Source organism: Ranitomeya imitator, chromosome 1, assembly GCF_032444005.1.
Source record: "Ranitomeya imitator isolate aRanImi1 chromosome 1, aRanImi1.pri, whole genome shotgun sequence".
NCBI lineage: Eukaryota > Metazoa > Chordata > Amphibia > Anura > Dendrobatidae > Ranitomeya > Ranitomeya imitator.
The window spans coordinates 75,889,236-75,909,543 of NC_091282.1; the positions used below are offsets into that span (position 1 = coordinate 75,889,236).

General features: G+C 50.7%; 8 non-coding genes and 2 pseudogenes across 8 annotated transcripts; all 10 read right to left on the reverse strand.

The window, feature by feature from the left end:
• Positions 1 to 5,664: 5,664 nt before the first annotated feature.
• On the reverse strand, positions 5,665 to 5,828 carry LOC138660034 (U1 spliceosomal RNA). Its single transcript, XR_011317533.1, has one exon. It is a non-coding gene; the product is annotated as a U1 spliceosomal RNA (small nuclear RNA).
• Positions 5,829 to 6,641: 813 nt separating this feature from the next.
• Positions 6,642 to 6,805, reverse strand: LOC138660035 (U1 spliceosomal RNA). Its single transcript, XR_011317534.1, has one exon. It is a non-coding gene; the product is annotated as a U1 spliceosomal RNA (small nuclear RNA).
• An 812-nt stretch (positions 6,806 to 7,617) lies between these two features.
• LOC138660036 (U1 spliceosomal RNA) lies at positions 7,618 to 7,781 on the reverse strand. Its single transcript, XR_011317535.1, has one exon. It is a non-coding gene; the product is annotated as a U1 spliceosomal RNA (small nuclear RNA).
• An 813-nt stretch (positions 7,782 to 8,594) lies between these two features.
• On the reverse strand, positions 8,595 to 8,758 carry LOC138660037 (U1 spliceosomal RNA). Its single transcript, XR_011317536.1, has one exon. It is a non-coding gene; the product is annotated as a U1 spliceosomal RNA (small nuclear RNA).
• Positions 8,759 to 9,571: 813 nt separating this feature from the next.
• On the reverse strand, positions 9,572 to 9,735 carry LOC138660039 (U1 spliceosomal RNA). Its single transcript, XR_011317537.1, has one exon. It is a non-coding gene; the product is annotated as a U1 spliceosomal RNA (small nuclear RNA).
• Positions 9,736 to 10,532: 797 nt separating this feature from the next.
• LOC138660040 (U1 spliceosomal RNA) lies at positions 10,533 to 10,696 on the reverse strand. Its single transcript, XR_011317538.1, has one exon. It is a non-coding gene; the product is annotated as a U1 spliceosomal RNA (small nuclear RNA).
• Positions 10,697 to 11,509: 813 nt separating this feature from the next.
• Positions 11,510 to 11,673, reverse strand: LOC138660380 (U1 spliceosomal RNA). Its single transcript, XR_011317830.1, has one exon. It is a non-coding gene; the product is annotated as a U1 spliceosomal RNA (small nuclear RNA).
• An 812-nt stretch (positions 11,674 to 12,485) lies between these two features.
• On the reverse strand, positions 12,486 to 12,649 carry LOC138660041 (U1 spliceosomal RNA). The gene has a single exon (XR_011317539.1). It is a non-coding gene; the product is annotated as a U1 spliceosomal RNA (small nuclear RNA).
• Positions 12,650 to 13,461: 812 nt separating this feature from the next.
• LOC138660410 (U1 spliceosomal RNA) lies at positions 13,462 to 13,641 on the reverse strand (annotated as a pseudogene).
• A 5,941-nt stretch (positions 13,642 to 19,582) lies between these two features.
• Positions 19,583 to 19,762, reverse strand: LOC138660393 (U1 spliceosomal RNA; annotated as a pseudogene).
• Positions 19,763 to 20,308: the final 546 nt, after the last annotated feature.

Genomic DNA, 20,308 nt, shown 5'->3' on the forward strand with positions numbered 1-20,308 from the left:
ATATGGCAAAAATAATCCAACTCATCCGTCTCCTTTCCAAGTGATTGAAATCTTGACCTGTTAATATCCTTCTAAAATCAAAGCAATGGAACCCAACAAGAGCAATAAAAAACCGGGATAAAAGGGTAAAAACTTTTTTTGCAAAAGGACAGTCCCAAAAAATGTGCTGAATTGTCTCTGGATCCTTACATCCCTCCCTTGGACAAAATTCTTGAACCCGTATCCCTCTTCTATTCAAAAAAGCTCGTGTTGGCAAACATCCTTGTAATGCCATCCAAGTTACGTCCTTTTGCCGATTGCTGATTCCTATAACAAAAAACAGCTTCCAGACTTGCCTTGATTGCGCAGTATTGCAGGATGGCACATCACATAAAAATTCTCTCTCCTTTAATCTCTTAACAATCTCTCTTTTATCAGGTCTATCTGTGGGGCTTAAACCAATTTGATCATAGAAGGACTTAAGTACTACATAAAAAGACGGAACCACAAACGCGACCGGCTTCCTCAAATCCTTCTCACACCAGCTCCATTTCTGAAACAGCCATCCTGCCAAAAACCTGCACATGTCTGCAGCCTTACTTTTACTCTGGGAAAGTCTATAAATATTCAACAAATAGTGCATCTTTAAAAACCTTTCCATATTTGGAAAGCCACAGCCCCCCATTTCCACAGAAAGCATCACTTTTTCTCTCCTTAATTTTTCCATCTTTGACCCCCAAAAAAAGGTAAACAGTTTCCTTGTAACTCTCTTAGTCCATAAACTCGCAGGCGGAAATATCAGAGCAGTATATAGCAGTAATGGAAGGATCACTGACTTCACGATAAGTACCTTCCCTCTCAGAGACAAGTTCCTTAATTTCCAATAATTCAGTTTCTGTTCTGTTTTATTTTCCAGGATCCTCAGACTCTTCTTCCCTTTAAGTTCCTTTTCAAAGATAACACCGAGGACCTCTATCTCTTCTTTTCTTTCTACTCCCACCACACTAACATCCACCTGCCTTCCAAAGTTGCAAAACTGACACTTACTCCAATTTACAGCCATTCCAGCCACACAACAAAAAATTCTTACATGAAGATTTATCCTATTAAGCTCAGCTTGCGAACCACAAATAAAAGCAATGTCATCCATGTAACTTAATGATTTCACAGGACCCCCCATTCCTCCAGGGACAAAGGCACCATCCACACACTTATCGACTTGCACACTTTTTAAAAGAGCTTCTACTACGCAAATAAAAAGAATAGGAGATAAAGGGCACCCTTGCCTAACGCCAGATAGAATATTAAAACTAGAACTCACGTGACCATTAATTAAGAGCTGACTACTAACTCCACAATAAAAAGACTTAATAATGTTCAATAATTTAGTGGGGATCCCAAGGTGTCTAAGTGCAGCAAACAAAAATCTATGTGAAACTTTATCAAAAGCTTTTTCCAGGTCAACTGACTGTACAAGAAGGGGGTTCTTATTAAAATTAGCGTAATAAATTAAGTCCCTTAAAAGCAACAAGTTGTCCGATATTCTCCTACCTGGCACTGCACATGCTTGGTATTCACCCACCATGTCCATTATTACTTCACTCAATCTACTTGCCACAATTTTGGAAATAATCTTGTAATCACAATTGAGCAAAGTTATTGGTCTCCAGTTTTTAATTTCTCTCACATCACCCTTCTTATGTATCAAAGTGACGATCCCTCTACGCATAGAGTCAGACAGAACCGCATGAGTAAAAACATATTCCACCACCCGATAAAATTCCACACCTAAAATGTCCCAAAATACTACATAAAATTCCACAGGAAGGCCATCACAGCCAGGTGTCTTCCCTTTCGCCAGTCCATCCACAGCACGCCTCACTTCATCCTTTTTGACCCCATCACTTAGAAAAGGCACCTTTTCTTCAGGAATATTATCAGTCAAAATATTACAATAATCATTGATTTCTGCATCACTGGCTCTGCTGTCATTCGAAAAAAGGGTTTTATAAAAAGAATGAATACCATTAATCATTTCCTCCCCAGACTTCTCACCTGCAGGAGTAAAAACAGACTTAAAAACCCCTTTAGGCTTAAAACATTTCTTAAAAAAATATCTTGTACATTGCTCATCTTCTTCCATGTGCTGTATTTTTGCTTTAAAGACAATAGATTTCCCTTTTTCAATTAGTGTTTTTTTAAAATCCTCCTTCAAATCAGCAATCTCATTATCCACCTCCATCCCAGCTCTTTTAAACTTATAAAGCGCTTCCATCTTAGAAATTATTGCTTCCTCTTGATCTCTTTTGGCTTTTGCTCTTTTAAAACACACCCCTTTAAAATAATATGCAAATTTCTCCTTTGCCCAATCCCACCATTCCAGCAGATTTTTAAAACGGTGCTGTTCAGACACACAGAATGTAAACACGTTTTTAAAACCACTTCTCACCTCCTCTTCTTCCAGCAGGCTTACATTTAGCTTCCAGAGCCCCTTGCCAAAAGCAAGGGACTCAACAATACACAGATCCACCATTACCATCTTATGATCAGAAAAAGTGTTTGTCACATGATTACATTTGGTAACTTTGATCCCTTCAGACACAAACACATAATCGATCCGGGAACTACAACGCCCACTGTCCGCCACAAATGTAAACTTGTTTTCATTCGGCCGAACCATCAAACCCACATCCGTGTAGCGTAAATCCTGCACCACTTGATTCAACATATTGGAAGTCACATCCGTCCTGAATTCCGCAGAGCTCTTACGATCATTTGCAGATCTAATGCAATTAAAATCACCTGCTATTATAGAAAAATCTCTACCTGGCAGAAACCACTTTACCGACTCCAAAAAGGACACCCGTGCTTTCTTGTCCGCAGGGGCATAAATATTAAAAACCCTTACCCGGTGACCTAAGAAATCTAATAACAAAAACAAACATCTTCCAGGTATGATAATTTTAAACTGTAATACTTTTAAATTATTATTTTTCAATAGTATGCCAACCCCCTCATTTTTATTGTCTGTACAAGGAGACCAAAAAGACTGCCCCCTGCTCCATTCACTTGCATGCGGTGAGGCTTTTATTGCACATTCTTGTAGACATATAATGTCAGCATTCACCCTCTCCATATAATCTAATATACCTGCTCTCCTGATAGAAGAACTGATCCCTCGCACATTCAGGGAAGCAACACATAAACTCATCATGGCAAAAAAAATTATTTTCCACCATACATTCTCCATCATGATTCAGAGAAAGGAGTATTCCTACTATCCACCTTTCTACATATATCAGGCGACTCAGGATCCGAGCCCCTGTTAGAAACACCTGGCCTTGGAGAGACAGGATCTCCCTGCCCACCAGACCAACACCCCTCCATTCTACTCTTTTTACTGAGCGAGGAAGCTATTTCCTCATCCTCTTCCTCATCCTCCCCATCATCATCATCATCATCATCACCATCCTCAAAAACACTTTCATCACTACTACTAGTCCCCCCATCCCTCTGCCCAGGAGTGAGCGTCCGATCTGAATCCTCCTCCTCCTGAAACTCCATTCCTTCCCCATCTCCCTCCCCCACTACAGGGTCCACACATACGCCTGCATTAGCATATGCAAATTCACCACCAAGGCCCTGTCCTTCAGACACAGTCTCCATTGCACTCTTGGCCTCGCCCAGATCAACTATAGGAGAGCTCTGAAAATCTTTTCCCCCTTCCTGGCCCCGCCCTCCATCCTCCATCTTAGATCCAGCATGGCTCACTTTACTTCCACCATTTTGTTTCTGACTTCTTTGCTCTTTAGCTGCATTTGAAACTATCACACCAGCACGATGCTCAGGTTTGCCTTTTCCACCAAACTCACTTTTCTCATTCTTAGCGCTTTCATGCTCACCACTCTTACCATCACTCTTATTTCCCCAGTGACCACTAGTTGCCTCCGCATAGGACTTAGGAATCTGAGTCCACAATCTACATTTCCTGGCAAAGTGACCTTCCAACCCACACAAATCACACACCTTTGCCTCAGGGCAACTATCCACCATGTGGCCGGGCTTCCCACAATTCTTACAAACAATTCCTTGCACCGGGCATTCTTTCTGCACATGTCCGTACATATGACACTTTCTACAATATTCAATTTGTCCAGTGTAGAAACAAAAACCCCTCTCCCCCCCAATTGAAAATTGTGCAGGAATGCTCAGAGCCCCCCCAATGGCTGTTGCATCAGGAATTAATTTCACCAAGTATCTTCTTTTGCCATTATAATAGTTATGCCTATTTTTCATCTTCCCCAGGAATTTGACTTCATAACAGTATCTTCTCAAAAAATGGGTTACGGTATCATCTGGAACCTTGGGATTATACATATGTACCACAACATACTTGTAAGTCTGTTGAAAAAGGGGCTCCACAACAATAAACTCCAGGCATTCCACTTCTTTCTTCTCCTTCATCCGCACCAGCTCCATGTAGACTTTCTGACATATACCCAAGGAAACAAACGTGATATCATAAATTCCCTGCTTTTGAAAATCCTGCAGTGCCAATACATCTGTTACCTTAAGGCTTCTTATGTTCTTCAAGACATCCATGCAAATTTGGTCCAGGCCAATTTCTTCCTCATGTCCAGACAGGACTTGTAGACGGACAGAGTCCTCTAATCCACGTGCCTTCTCCACCATTTTCGTAGCAGATAAACACAGTCGCCACTCTATCGCACACCAGGGCCCCACAAGGGGAACCCCGATCGCAACCGCCAACCAACAAGAAACAGAAGTAGTCTCCCACCACTGCTGCCCGTCAGAAGGCTGAGAAGCGATACTCACCCAGAGAGAATGGTATCTCCCCTGCCAGGTAAGTATGAGTTGGGGCCCGCCGGCCCGACGAGCGCCCCTCCGACGCAGCTCCCCAACATCGCGGAGTCTCGTGCCCGAAAGGGAGGGGGTGGGGGGTGGCGTTCGGCACAGACCGCACGGAGGCTCCTCGAGTGGGAGGCGCCGGTCGCTCCCGACGCGGCTGACGCCCACTCCGACCCCCCACAGGGCAGGCCGAGCTCAAGTCAAAAGCCGCCCAAGATGCACAGCAGCAGCCTGAGTCATTTGCATATAGGAGCCTCGGCTCCGCCCCAGCCTCGCGTCACGTTGCTGCGCTGGCCTGAGAACATGCTGTAGACAGCTCGAGCTCCAGCTGCCGGCACCCTCTCATGACTCACTCATCTCCGCTCAAGAGGATGCACGCTGGAGGAGGCTCAAGGGCAGGAGGACCAAACCGCAGATAGCTGCGCACCAGCGGCCCACTCACAGCTCCAGCTCCAGCCCCAAGGCTGTGAGATGGGGATGCTGCAGGTGCCCTCCCGCGAGCATGCCCGCCTGCACCTGCAGACAAGCAGAGCAAGCCATGTCGTCACCAAGTCAACGAGATGCAAGCGACTTGCTCAATCCCCACCAGCCGGGGGTGGGGGGGTCAAAAAGGGCCAAAGTGTCGAGCAAAGGCAACAACCTCAAACCAACCAAGAAACAATAAACAAAGCATAGCAGCGACACAGGGAAGGTGGCATCCTTCCCCCACAAGGGGGAGCCAAAGGCCACGTCTGCCCGCTGCTTGGAGCTTTTCTCCAAAGCATCGCTTCGGCTCAGCAGAGCATCTTTTGTGTTCTGTCTTTGACCATAGGAAATCAGGGGAAAGCGCGAACGCAGTCCCCCACTACCACAAATTATGCAGTCGAGTTTCCCGCATTTGGGGAAATCGCAGGGGTCAGCACACCCGGAGTGCAATGGATGAGCCTCACCCTGGGAGAACCACCTTAGTGATCATGGTATCTCCCCTGCCAGGTAAGTATGAGTTGGGGCCCGCCGGCCCGACGAGCGCCCCTCCGACGCAGCTCCCCAACATCGCGGAGTCTCGTGCCCGAAAGGGAGGGGGTGGGGGGTGGCGTTCGGCACAGACCGCACGGAGGCTCCTCGAGTGGGAGGCGCCGGTCGCTCCCGACGCGGCTGACGCCCACTCCGACCCCCCACAGGGCAGGCCGAGCTCAAGTCAAAAGCCGCCCAAGATGCACAGCAGCAGCCTGAGTCATTTGCATATAGGAGCCTCGGCTCCGCCCCAGCCTCGCGTCACGTTGCTGCGCTGGCCTGAGAACATGCTGTAGACAGCTCGAGCTCCAGCTGCCGGCACCCTCTCATGACTCACTCATCTCCGCTCAAGAGGATGCACGCTGGAGGAGGCTCAAGGGCAGGAGGACCAAACCGCAGATAGCTGCGCACCAGCGGCCCACTCACAGCTCCAGCTCCAGCCCCAAGGCTGTGAGATGGGGATGCTGCAGGTGCCCTCCCGCGAGCATGCCCGCCTGCACCTGCAGACAAGCAGAGCAAGCCATGTCGTCACCAAGTCAACGAGATGCAAGCGACTTGCTCAATCCCCACCAGCCGGGGGTGGGGGGGTCAAAAAGGGCCAAAGTGTCGAGCAAAGGCAACAACCTCAAACCAACCAAGAAACAATAAACAAAGCATAGCAGCGACACAGGGAAGGTGGCATCCTTCCCCCACAAGGGGGAGCCAAAGGCCACGTCTGCCCGCTGCTTGGAGCTTTTCTCCAAAGCATCGCTTCGGCTCAGCAGAGCATCTTTTGTGTTCTGTCTTTGACCATAGGAAATCAGGGGAAAGCGCGAACGCAGTCCCCCACTACCACAAATTATGCAGTCGAGTTTCCCGCATTTGGGGAAATCGCAGGGGTCAGCACACCCGGAGTGCAATGGATGAGCCTCACCCTGGGAGAACCACCTTAGTGATCATGGTATCTCCCCTGCCAGGTAAGTATGAGTTGGGGCCCGCCGGCCCGACGAGCGCCCCTCCGACGCAGCTCCCCAACATCGCGGAGTCTCGTGCCCGAAAGGGAGGGGGTGGGGGGTGGCGTTCGGCACAGACCGCACGGAGGCTCCTCGAGTGGGAGGCGCCGGTCGCTCCCGACGCGGCTGACGCCCACTCCGACCCCCACAGGGCAGGCCGAGCTCAAGTCAAAAGCCGCCCAAGATGCACAGCAGCAGCCTGAGTCATTTGCATATAGGAGCCTCGGCTCCGCCCCAGCCTCGCGTCACGTTGCTGCGCTGGCCTGAGAACATGCTGTAGACAGCTCGAGCTCCAGCTGCCGGCACCCTCTCATGACTCACTCATCTCCGCTCAAGAGGATGCACGCTGGAGGAGGCTCAAGGGCAGGAGGACCAAACCGCAGATAGCTGCGCACCAGCGGCCCACTCACAGCTCCAGCTCCAGCCCCAAGGCTGTGAGATGGGGATGCTGCAGGTGCCCTCCCGCGAGCATGCCCGCCTGCACCTGCAGACAAGCAGAGCAAGCCATGTCGTCACCAAGTCAACGAGATGCAAGCGACTTGCTCAATCCCCACCAGCCGGGGGTGGGGGGGTCAAAAAGGGCCAAAGTGTCGAGCAAAGGCAACAACCTCAAACCAACCAAGAAACAATAAACAAAGCATAGCAGCGACACAGGGAAGGTGGCATCCTTCCCCCACAAGGGGGAGCCAAAGGCCACGTCTGCCCGCTGCTTGGAGCTTTTCTCCAAAGCATCGCTTCGGCTCAGCAGAGCATCTTTTGTGTTCTGTCTTTGACCATAGGAAATCAGGGGAAAGCGCGAACGCAGTCCCCCACTACCACAAATTATGCAGTCGAGTTTCCCGCATTTGGGGAAATCGCAGGGGTCAGCACACCCGGAGTGCAATGGATGAGCCTCACCCTGGGAGAACCACCTTAGTGATCATGGTATCTCCCCTGCCAGGTAAGTATGAGTTGGGGCCCGCCGGCCCGACGAGCGCCCCTCCGACGCAGCTCCCCAACATCGCGGAGTCTCGTGCCCGAAAGGGAGGGGGTGGGGGGTGGCGTTCGGCACAGACCGCACGGAGGCTCCTCGAGTGGGAGGCGCCGGTCGCTCCCGACGCGGCTGACGCCCACTCCGACCCCCCACAGGGCAGGCCGAGCTCAAGTCAAAAGCCGCCCAAGATGCACAGCAGCAGCCTGAGTCATTTGCATATAGGAGCCTCGGCTCCGCCCCAGCCTCGCGTCACGTTGCTGCGCTGGCCTGAGAACATGCTGTAGACAGCTCGAGCTCCAGCTGCCGGCACCCTCTCATGACTCACTCATCTCCGCTCAAGAGGATGCACGCTGGAGGAGGCTCAAGGGCAGGAGGACCAAACCGCAGATAGCTGCGCACCAGCGGCCCACTCACAGCTCCAGCTCCAGCCCCAAGGCTGTGAGATGGGGATGCTGCAGGTGCCCTCCCGCGAGCATGCCCGCCTGCACCTGCAGACAAGCAGAGCAAGCCATGTCGTCACCAAGTCAACGAGATGCAAGCGACTTGCTCAATCCCCACCAGCCGGGGGTGGGGGGGTCAAAAAGGGCCAAAGTGTCGAGCAAAGGCAACAACCTCAAACCAACCAAGAAACAATAAACAAAGCATAGCAGCGACACGGGGAAGGTGGCATCCTTCCCCCACAAGGGGGAGCCAAAGGCCACGTCTGCCCACTGCTTGGAGCTTTTCTCCAAAGCATCGCTTCGGCTCAGCAGAGCATCTTTTGTGTTCTGTCTTTGACCATAGGAAATCAGGGGAAAGCGCGAACGCAGTCCCCCACTACCACAAATTATGCAGTCGAGTTTCCCGCATTTGGGGAAATCGCAGGGGTCAGCACACCCGGAGTGCAATGGATGAGCCTCACCCTGGGAGAACCACCTTAGTGATCATGGTATCTCCCCTGCCAGGTAAGTATGAGTTGGGGCCCGCCGGCCCGACGAGCGCCCCTCCGACGCAGCTCCCCAACATCGCGGAGTCTCGTGCCCGAAAGGGAGGGGGTGGGGGGTGGCGTTCGGCACAGACCGCACGGAGGCTCCTCGAGTGGGAGGCGCCGGTCGCTCCCGACGCGGCTGACGCCCACTCCGACCCCCCACAGGGCAGGCCGAGCTCAAGTCAAAAGCCGCCCAAGATGCACAGCAGCAGCCTGAGTCATTTGCATATAGGAGCCTCGGCTCCGCCCCAGCCTCGCGTCACGTTGCTGCGCTGGCCTGAGAACATGCTGTAGACAGCTCGAGCTCCAGCTGCCGGCACCCTCTCATGACTCACTCATCTCCGCTCAAGAGGATGCACGCTGGAGGAGGCTCAAGGGCAGGAGGACCAAACCGCAGATAGCTGCGCACCAGCGGCCCACTCACAGCTCCAGCTCCAGCCCCAAGGCTGTGAGATGGGGATGCTGCAGGTGCCCTCCCGCGAGCATGCCCGCCTGCACCTGCAGACAAGCAGAGCAAGCCATGTCGTCACCAAGTCAACGAGATGCAAGCGACTTGCTCAATCCCCACCAGCCGGGGGTGGGGGGGTCAAAAAGGGCCAAAGTGTCGAGCAAAGGCAACAACCTCAAACCAACCAAGAAACAATAAACAAAGCATAGCAGCGACACAGGGAAGGTGGCATCCTTCCCCCACAAAGGGGAGCCAAAGGCCACGTCTGCCCGCTGCTTGGAGCTTTTCTCCAAAGCATCGCTTCGGCTCAGCAGAGCATCTTTTGTGTTCTGTCTTTGACCATAGGAAATCAGGGGAAAGCGCGAACGCAGTCCCCCACTACCACAAATTATGCAGTCGAGTTTCCCGCATTTGGGGAAATCGCAGGGGTCAGCACACCCGGAGTGCAATGGATGAGCCTCACCCTGGGAGAACCACCTTAGTGATCATGGTATCTCCCCTGCCAGGTAAGTATGAGTTGGGGCCCGCCGGCCCGACGAGCGCCCCTCCGACGCAGCTCCCCAACATCGCGGAGTCTCGTGCCCGAAAGGGAGGGGGTGGGGGGTGGCGTTCGGCACAGACCGCACGGAGGCTCCTCGAGTGGGAGGCGCCGGTCGCTCCCGACGCGGCTGACGCCCACTCCGACCCCCCACAGGGCAGGCCGAGCTCAAGTCAAAAGCCGCCCAAGATGCACAGCAGCAGCCTGAGTCATTTGCATATAGGAGCCTCGGCTCCGCCCCAGCCTCGCGTCACGTTGCTGCGCTGGCCTGAGAACATGCTGTAGACAGCTCGAGCTCCAGCTGCCGGCACCCTCTCATGACTCACTCATCTCCGCTCAAGAGGATGCACGCTGGAGGAGGCTCAAGGGCAGGAGGACCAAACCGCAGATAGCTGCGCACCAGCGGCCCACTCACAGCTCCAGCTCCAGCCCCAAGGCTGTGAGATGGGGATGCTGCAGGTGCCCTCCCGCACCTGCAGACAAGCAGAGCAAGCCATGTCGTCACCAAGTCAACGAGATGCAAGCGACTTGCTCAATCCCCACCAGCCGGGGGTGGGGGGGTCAAAAAGGGCCAAAGTGTCGAGCAAAGGCAACAACCTCAAACCAACCAAGAAACAATAAACAAAGCATAGCAGCGACACAGGGAAGGTGGCATCCTTCCCCCACAAGGGGGAGCCAAAGGCCACGTCTGCCCGCTGCTTGGAGCTTTTCTCCAAAGCATCGCTTCGGCTCAGCAGAGCATCTTTTGTGTTCTGTCTTTGACCATAGGAAATCAGGGGAAAGCGCGAACGCAGTCCCCCACTACCACAAATTATGCAGTCGAGTTTCCCGCATTTGGGGAAATCGCAGGGGTCAGCACACCCGGAGTGCAATGGATGAGCCTCACCCTGGGAGAACCACCTTAGTGATCATGGTATCTCCCCTGCCAGGTAAGTATGAGTTGGGGCCCGCCGGCCCGACGAGCGCCCCTCCGACGCAGCTCCCCAACATCGCGGAGTCTCGTGCCCGAAAGGGAGGGGGTGGGGGGTGGCGTTCGGCACAGACCGCACGGAGGCTCCTCGAGTGGGAGGCGCCGGTCGCTCCCGACGCGGCTGACGCCCACTCCGACCCCCACAGGGCAGGCCGAGCTCAAGTCAAAAGCCGCCCAAGATGCACAGCAGCAGCCTGAGTCATTTGCATATAGGAGCCTCGGCTCCGCCCCAGCCTCGCGTCACGTTGCTGCGCTGGCCTGAGAACATGCTGTAGACAGCTCGAGCTCCAGCTGCCGGCACCCTCTCATGACTCACTCATCTCCGCTCAAGAGGATGCACGCTGGAGGAGGCTCAAGGGCAGGAGGACCAAACCGCAGATAGCTGCGCACCAGCGGCCCACTCACAGCTCCAGCTCCAGCCCCAAGGCTGTGAGATGGGGATGCTGCAGGTGCCCTCCCGCGAGCATGCCCGCCTGCACCTGCAGACAAGCAGAGCAAGCCATGTCGTCACCAAGTCAACGAGATGCAAGCGACTTGCTCAATCCCCACCAGCCGGGGGGTGGGGGGGTCAAAAAGGGCCAAAGTGTCGAGCAAAGGCAACAACCTCAAACCAACCAAGAAACAATAAACAAAGCATAGCAGCGACACAGGGAAGGTGGCATCCTTCCCCCACAAGGGGGAGCCAAAGGCCACGTCTGCCCGCTGCTTGGAGCTTTTCTCCAAAGCATCGCTTCGGCTCAGCAGAGCATCTTTTGTGTTCTGTCTTTGACCATAGGAAATCAGGGGAAAGCGCGAACGCAGTCCCCCACTACCACAAATTATGCAGTCGAGTTTCCTGCATTTGGGGAAATCGCAGGGGTCAGCACACCCGGAGTGCAATGGATGAGCCTCACCCTGGGAGAACCACCTTAGTGATCATGGTATCTCCCCTGCCAGGTAAGTATGAGTTGGGGCCCGCCGGCCCGACGAGCGCCCCTCCGACGCAGCTCCCCAACATCGCGGAGTCTCGTGCCCGAAAGGGAGGGGGTGGGGGGTGGCGCTCGGCACAGACCGCACGGAGGCTCCTCGAGTGGGAGGCGCCGGTCGCTCCCGACGCGGCTGACGCCCACTCCGACCCCCACAGGGCAGGCCGAGCTCAAGTCAAAAGCCGCCCAAGATGCACAGCAGCAGCCTGAGTCATTTGCATATAGGAGCCTCGGCTCCGCCCCAGCCTCGCGTCACGTTGCTGCGCTGGCCTGAGAACATGCTGTAGACAGCTCGAGCTCCAGCTGCCGGCACCCTCTCATGACTCACTCATCTCCGCTCAAGAGGATGCACGCTGGAGGAGGCTCAAGGGCAGGAGGACCAAACCGCAGATAGCTGCGCACCAGCGGCCCACTCACAGCTCCGGCTCCAGCCCCAAGGCTGTGAGATGGGGATGCTGCAGGTGCCCTCCCGCGAGCATGCCCGCCTGCACCTGCAGACAAGCAGAGCAAGCCATGTCGTCACCAAGTCAACGAGATGCAAGCGACTTGCTCAATCCCCACCAGCCGGGGGTGGGGGGGTCAAAAAGGGCCAAAGTGTCGAGCAAAGGCAACAACCTCAAACCAACCAAGAAACAATAAACAAAGCATAGCAGCGACACAGGGAAGGTGGCATCCTTCCCCCACAAGGGGGAGCCAAAGGCCACGTCTGCCCGCTGCTTGGAGCTTTTCTCCAAAGCATCGCTTCGGCTCAGCAGAGCATCTTTTGTGTTCTGTCTTTGACCATAGGAAATCAGGGGAAAGCGCGAACGCAGTCCCCCACTACCACAAATTATGCAGTCGAGTTTCCCGCATTTGGGGAAATCGCAGGGGTCAGCACACCCGGAGTGCAATGGATGAGCCTCACCCTGGGAGAACCACCTTAGTGATCATGGTATCTCCCCTGCCAGGTAAGTATGAGTTGGGGCCCGCCGGCCCGACGAGCGCCCCTCCGACGCAGCTCCCCAACATCGCGGAGTCTCGTGCCCGAAAGGGAGGGGGTGGGGGGTGGCGTTCGGCACAGACCGCACGGAGGCTCCTCGAGTGGGAGGCGCCGGTCGCTCCCGACGCGGCTGACGCCCACTCCGACCCCCACAGGGCAGGCCGAGCTCAAGTCAAAAGCCGCCCAAGATGCACAGCAGCAGCCTGAGTCATTTGCATATAGGAGCCTCGGCTCCGCCCCAGCCTCGCGTCACGTTGCTGCGCTGGCCTGAGAACATGCTGTAGACAGCTCGAGCTCCAGCTGCCGGCACCCTCTCATGACTCACTCATCTCCGCTCAAGAGGATGCACGCTGGAGGAGGCTCAAGGGCAGGAGGACCAAACCGCAGATAGCTGCGCACCAGCGGCCCACTCACAGCTCCAGCTCCAGCCCCAAGGCTGTGAGATGGGGATGCTGCAGGTGCCCTCCCGCGAGCATGCCCGCCTGCACCTGCAGACAAGCAGAGCAAGCCATGTCGTCACCAAGTCAACGAGATGCAAGCGACTTGCTCAATCCCCACCAGCCGGGGGTGGGGGGGTCAAAAAGGGCCAAAGTGTCGAGCAAAGGCAACAACCTCAAACCAACCAAGAAACAATAAACAAAGCATAGCAGCGACACAGGGAAGGTGGCATCCTTCCCCCACAAGGGGGAGCCAAAGGCCACGTCTGCCCGCTGCTTGGAGCTTTTCTCCAAAGCATCGCTTCGGCTCAGCAGAGCATCTTTTGTGTTCTGTCTTTGACCATAGGAAATCAGGGGAAAGCGCGAACGCAGTCCCCCACTACCACAAATTATGCAGTCGAGTTTCCCGCATTTGGGGAAATCGCAGGGGTCAGCACACCCGGAGTGCAATGGATGAGCCTCACCCTGGGAGAACCTTTTTCCTCAGATTGGAACTCTCATTAACGCATGCATCATCTGCTCGTTCAATTAACAAGTTTCCTGATCATCATATGGAAAAATCTCCCATAAACAAAAAAAACAATCCCGATCACCAAAAAATAATCAAAATCCTACCTACAGTAATCATTCCACTGTGAGTACTTCCAAAGTGTTTCTGCTGTTGTTTCACCGAGTCTTTTCTTATCTAATAGATAAACATAAAACAACCTGGCAAGAAAAATGTTCTTACAGTCCATTGGAGAGAGACACACCTTTTTAAAAATAACCAGGTTCCGTGAATCCCACAAAACTTCCTTATATATGGCAAAAATAATCCAACTCATCCGTCTCCTTTCCAAGTGATTGAAATCTTGACCTGTTAATATCCTTCTAAAATCAAAGCAATGGAACCCAACAAGAGCAATAAAAAAACGGGATAAAAGGGTAAAAACTTTTTTTGCAAAAGGACAGTCCCAAAAAATGTGCTGAATTGTCTCTGGATCCTTACATCCCTCCCTTGGACAAAATTCTTGAACCCGTATCCCTCTTCTATTCAAAAAAGCTCGTGTTGGCAAACATCCTTGTAATGCCATCCAAGTTACGTCCTTTTGCCGATTGCTGATTCCTATAACAAAAAACAGCTTCCAGACTTGCCTTGATTGCGCAGTATTGCAGGATGGCACATCACATAAAAATTCTCTCTCCTTTAATCTCTTGACAATCTCTCTTTTATCAGGTCTATCTGTGGGGCTTAAACCAATTTGATCATAGAAGGACTTAAGTACTACATAAAAAGACGGAACCACAAACGCGACCGGCTTCCTCAAATCCTTCTCACACCAGCTCCATTTCTGAAACAGCCATCCTGCCAAAAACCTGCACATGTCTGCAGCCTTACTTTTACTCTGGGAAAGTCTATAAATATTCAACAAATAGTGCATCTTTAAAAACCTTTCCATATTTGGAAAGCCACAGCCCCCCATTTCCACAGAAAGCATCACTTTTCCTCTCCTTAATTTTTCCATCTTTGACCCCCAAAAAAAGGTAAACAGTTTCCTTGTAACTCTCTTAGTCCATAAACTCGCAGGCGGAAATATCAGAGCAGTATATAGCAGTAATGGAAGGATCACTGACTTCACGATAAGTACCTTCCCTCTCAGAGACAAGTTCCTTAATTTCCAATAATTCAGTTTCTGTTCTGTTTTATTTTCCAGGATCCTCAGACTCTTCTTCCCTTTAAGATCCTTTTCAAAGATAACACCGAGGACCTCTATCTCTTCTTTTCTTTCTACTCCCACCACACTAACATCCACCTGCCTTCCAAAGTTGCAAAACTGACACTTACTCCAATTTACAGCCATTCCAGCCACACAACAAAAAATTCTTACATGAAGATTTATCCTATTAAGCTCAGCTTGCGAACCACAAATAAAAGCAATGTCATCCATGTAACTTAATGATTTCACAGGACCCCCCATTCCTCCAGGGACAAAGGCACCATCCACACACTTATCGACTTGCACACTTTTTAAAAGAGCTTCTACTACGCAAATAAAAAGAATAGGAGACAAAGGGCACCCTTGCCTAACGCCAGATAGAATATTAAAACTAGAACTCACGTGACCATTAATTAAGAGCTGACTACTAACTCCACAATAAAAAGACTTAATAATGTTCAATAATTTAGTGGGGATCCCAAGGTGTCTAAGTGCAGCAAACAAAAATCTATGTGAAACTTTATCAAAAGCTTTTTCCAGGTCAACTGACTGTACAAGAAGGGGGTTCTTATTAAAATTAGCGTAATAAATTAAGTCCCTTAAAAGCAACAAGTTGTCCGATATTCTCCTACCTGGCACTGCACATGCTTGGTATTCACCCACCATGTCCATTATTACTTCACTCAATCTACTTGCCACAATTTTGGAAATAATCTTGTAATCACAATTGAGCAAAGTTATTGGTCTCCAGTTTTTAATTTCTCTCACATCACCCTTCTTATGTATCAAAGTGACGATCCCTCTACGCATAGAGTCAGACAGAACCGCATGAGTAAAAACATATTCCACCACCCGATAAAATTCCACACCTAAAATGTCCCAAAATACTACATAAAATTCCACAGGAAGGCCATCACAGCCAGGTGTCTTCCCTTTCGCCAGTCCATCCACAGCACGCCTCACTTCATCCTTTTTGAGCCCATCACTTAGAAAAGACACCTTTTCTTCAGGAATATTATCAGTCAAAATATTACAATAATCATTGATTTCTGCATCACTGGCTCTGCTGTCATTCGAAAAAAGGGTTTTATAAAAAGAATGAATACCATTAATCATTTCCTCCCCAGACTTCTCACCTGCAGGAGTAAAAACAGACTTAAAAACCCCTTTAGGCTTAAAACATTTCTTAAAAAAATATCTTGTACATTGCTCATCTTCTTCCATGTGCTGTATTTTTGCTTTAAAGACAATAGATTTCCCTTTTTCAATTAGTGTTTTTTTAAAATCCTCCTTCAAATCAGCAATCTCATTATCCACCTCCATCCCAGCTCTTTTAAACTTATAAAGCGCTTCCATCTTAGAAATTATTGCTTCCTCTTGATCTCTTTTGGCTTTTGCTCTTTTAAAACACACCCCTTTAAAATAATATGCAAATTTCTCCTTTGCCCAATCCCACCATTCCAGCAGATTTTTAAAACGGTGCTGTTCAGACACACAGAATGTAAACACGTTTTTAAAACCACTTCTCACCTCCTCTTCTTCCAGCAGGCTTACATTTAGCTTCCAGAGCCCCTTGCCAAAAGCAAGGGACTCAACAATACACAGATCCACCATTACCATCTTATGATCAGAAAAAGTGTTTGTCACATGATTACATTTGGTAACTTTGATCCCTTCAGACACAAACACATAATCGATCCGGGAACTACAACGCCCACTGTCCGCCACAAATGTAAACTTGTTTTCATTCGGCCGAACCATCAAACCCACATCCGTGTAGCGTAAATCCTGCACCACTTGATTCAACATATTGGAAGTCACATCCGTCCTGAATTCCGCAGAGCTCTTACGATCATTTGCAGATCTAATGCAATTAAAATCACCTGCTATTATAGAAAAATCTCTACCTGGCAGAAACCACTTTACCGACTCCAAAAAGGACACCCGTGCTTTCTTGTCCGCAGGGGCATAAATATTAAAAACCCTTACCCGGTGACCTAAGAAATCTAATAACAAAAACAAACATCTTCCAGGTATGATAATTTTAAACTGTAATACTTTTAAATTATTATTTTTCAATAGTATGCCAACCCCCTCATTTTTATTGTCTGTACAAGGAGACCAAAAAGACTGCCCCCTGCTCCATTCACTTGCATGCGGTGAGGCTTTTATTGCACATTCTTGTAGACATATAATGTCAGCATTCACCCTCTCCATATAATCTAATATACCTGCTCTCCTGATAGAAGAACTGATCCCTCGCACATTCAGGGAAGCAACACATAAACTCATCATGGCAAAAAAAATTATTTTCCACCATACATTCTCCATCATGATTCAGAGAAAGGAGTATTCCTACTATCCACCTTTCTACATATATCAGGCGACTCAGGATCCGAGCCCCTGTTAGAAACACCTGGCCTTGGAGAGACAGGATCTCCCTGCCCACCAGACCAACACCCCTCCATTCTACTCTTTTTAGTGAGCGAGGAAGCTATTTCCTCATCCTCTTCCTCATCCTCCCCATCATCATCATCATCATCATCACCATCCTCAAAAACACTTTCATCACTACTACTAGTCCCCCCATCCCTCTGCCCAGGAGTGAGCGTCCGATCTGAATCCTCCTCCTCCTCCTCCTCCTGAAACTCCATTCCTTCCCCATCTCCCTCCCCCACTACAGGGTCCACACATACGCCTGCATTAGCATATGCAAATTCACCACCAAGGCCCTGTCCTTCAGACACAGTCTCCATTGCATTCTTGGCCTCGCCCAGATCAACTATAGGAGAGCTCTGAAAATCTTTTCCCCCTTCCTGGCCCCGCCCTCCATCCTCCATCTTAGATCCAGCATGGCTCACTTTACTTCCACCATTTTGTTTCTGACTTCTTTGCTCTTTAGCTGCATTTGAAACTATCACACCAGCACGATGCTCAGGTTTGCCTTTTCCACCAAACTCACTTTTCTCATTCTTAGCGCTTTCATGCTCACCACTCTTACCATCACTCTTATTTCCCCAGTGACCACTAGTTGCCTCCGCATAGGACTTAGGAATCTGAGTCCACAATCTACATTTCCTGGCAAAGTGACCTTCCAACCCACACAAATCACACACCTTTGCCTCAGGGCAACTATCCACCATGTGGCCGGGCTTCCCACAATTCTTACAAACAATTCCTTGCACCGGGCATTCTTTCTGCACATGTCCGTACATATGACACTTTCTACAATATTCAATTTGTCCAGTGTAGAAACAAAAACCCCTCTCCCCCCCAATTGAAAATTGTGCAGGAATGCTCAGAGCCCCCCCAATGGCTGTTGCATCAGGAATTAATTTCACCAAGTATCTTCTTTTGCCATTATAATAGTTATGCCTATTTTTCATCTTCCCCAGGAATTTGACTTCATAACAGTATCTTCTCAAAAAATGGGTTACGGTATCATCTGGAACCTTGGGATTATACATATGTACCACAACATACTTGTAAGTCTGTTGAAAAAGGGGCTCCACAACAATAAACTCCAGGCATTCCACTTCTTTCTTCTCCTTCATCCGCACCAGCTCCATGTAGACTTTCTGACATATACCCAAGGAAACAAACGTGATATCATAAATTCCCTGCTTTTGAAAATCCTGCAGTGCCAATACATCTGTTACCTTAAGGCTTCTTATGTTCTTCAAGACATCCATGCAAATTTGGTCCAGGCCAATTTCTTCCTCATGTCCAGACAGGACTTGTAGACGGACAGAGTCCTCTAATCCACGTGCCTTCTCCACCATTTTCGTAGCAGATAAACACAGTCGCCACTCTATCGCACACCAGGGCCCCACAAGGGGAACCCCGATCGCAACCGCCAACCAACAAGAAACAGAAGTAGTCTCCCACCACTGCTGCCCGTCAGAAGGCTGAGAAGCGATACTCACCCAGAGAGAATGGTATCTCCCCTGCCAGGTAAGTATGAGTTGGGGCCCGCCGGCCCGACGAGCGCCCCTCCGACGCAGCTCCCCAACATCGCGGAGTCTCGTGCCCGAAAGGGAGGGGGTGGGGGGTGGCGTTCGGCACAGACCGCACGGAGGCTCCTCGAGTGGGAGGCGCCGGTCGCTCCCGACGCGGCTGACGCCCACTCCGACCCCCCACAGGGCAGGCCGAGCTCAAGTCAAAAGCCGCCCAAGATGCACAGCAGCAGCCTGAGTCATTTGCATATAGGAGCCTCGGCTCCGCCCCAGCCTCGCGTCACGTTGCTGCGCTGGCCTGAGAACATGCTGTAGACAGCTCGAGCTCCAGCTGCCGGCACCCTCTCATGACTCACTCATCTCCGCTCAAGAGGATGCACGCTGGAGGAGGCTCAAGGGCAGGAGGACCAAACCGCAGATAGCTGCGCACCAGCGGCCCACTCACAGCTCCAGCTCCAGCCCCAAGGCTGTGAGATGGGGATGCTGCAGGTGCCCTCCCGCGAGCATGCCCGCCTGCACCTGCAGACAAGCAGAGCAAGCCATGTCGTCACCAAGTCAACGAGATGCAAGCGACTTGCTCAATCCCCACCAGCCGGGGGTGGGGGGGTCAAAAAGGGCCAAAGTGTCGAGCAAAGGCAACAACCTCAAACCAACCAAGAAACAATAAACAAAGCATAGCAGCGACACAGGGAAGGTGGCATCCTTCCCCCACAAGGGGGAGCCAAAGGCCACGTCTGCCCGCTGCTTGGAGCTTTTCTCCAAAGCATCGCTTCGGCTCAGCAGAGCATCTTTTGTGTTCTGTCTTTGACCATAGGAAATCAGGGGAAAGCGCGAACGCAGTCCCCCACTACCACAAATTATGCAGTCGAGTTTCCCGCATTTGGGGAAATCGCAGGGGTCAGCACACCCGGAGTGCAATGGATGAGCCTCACCCTGGGAGAACCTTTTTCCTCAGATTGGAACTCTCATTAACGCATGCATCATCTGCTCGTTCAGTTAACAAGTTTCCTGATCATCATATGGAAAAATCTCCCATAAACAAAAAAAACAATCCCGATCACCAAAAAATAATCAAAATCCTACCTACAGTAATCATTCCACTGTGAGTACTTCCAAAGTGTTTCTGCTGTTGTTTCACCGAGTCTTTTCTTATCTAAAAGATAAACATAAAACAACCTGGCAAGAAAAATGTTCTTACAGTCCATTGGAGAGAGACACACCTTTTTAAAAATAACCAGGTTCCGTGAATCCCACAAAACTTCCTTATATATGGCAAAAATAATCCAACTCATCCGTCTCCTTTCCAAGTGATTGAAATCTTGACCTGTTAATATCCTTCTAAAATCAAAGCAATGGAACCCAACAAGAGCAATAAAAAACCGGGATAAAAGGGTAAAAACTTTTTTTGCAAAAGGACAGTCCCAAAAAATGTGCTGAATTGTCTCTGGATCCTTACATCCCTCCCTTGGACAAAATTCTTGAACCCGTATCCCTCTTCTATTCAAAAAAGCTCGTGTTGGCAAACATCCTTGTAATGCCATCCAA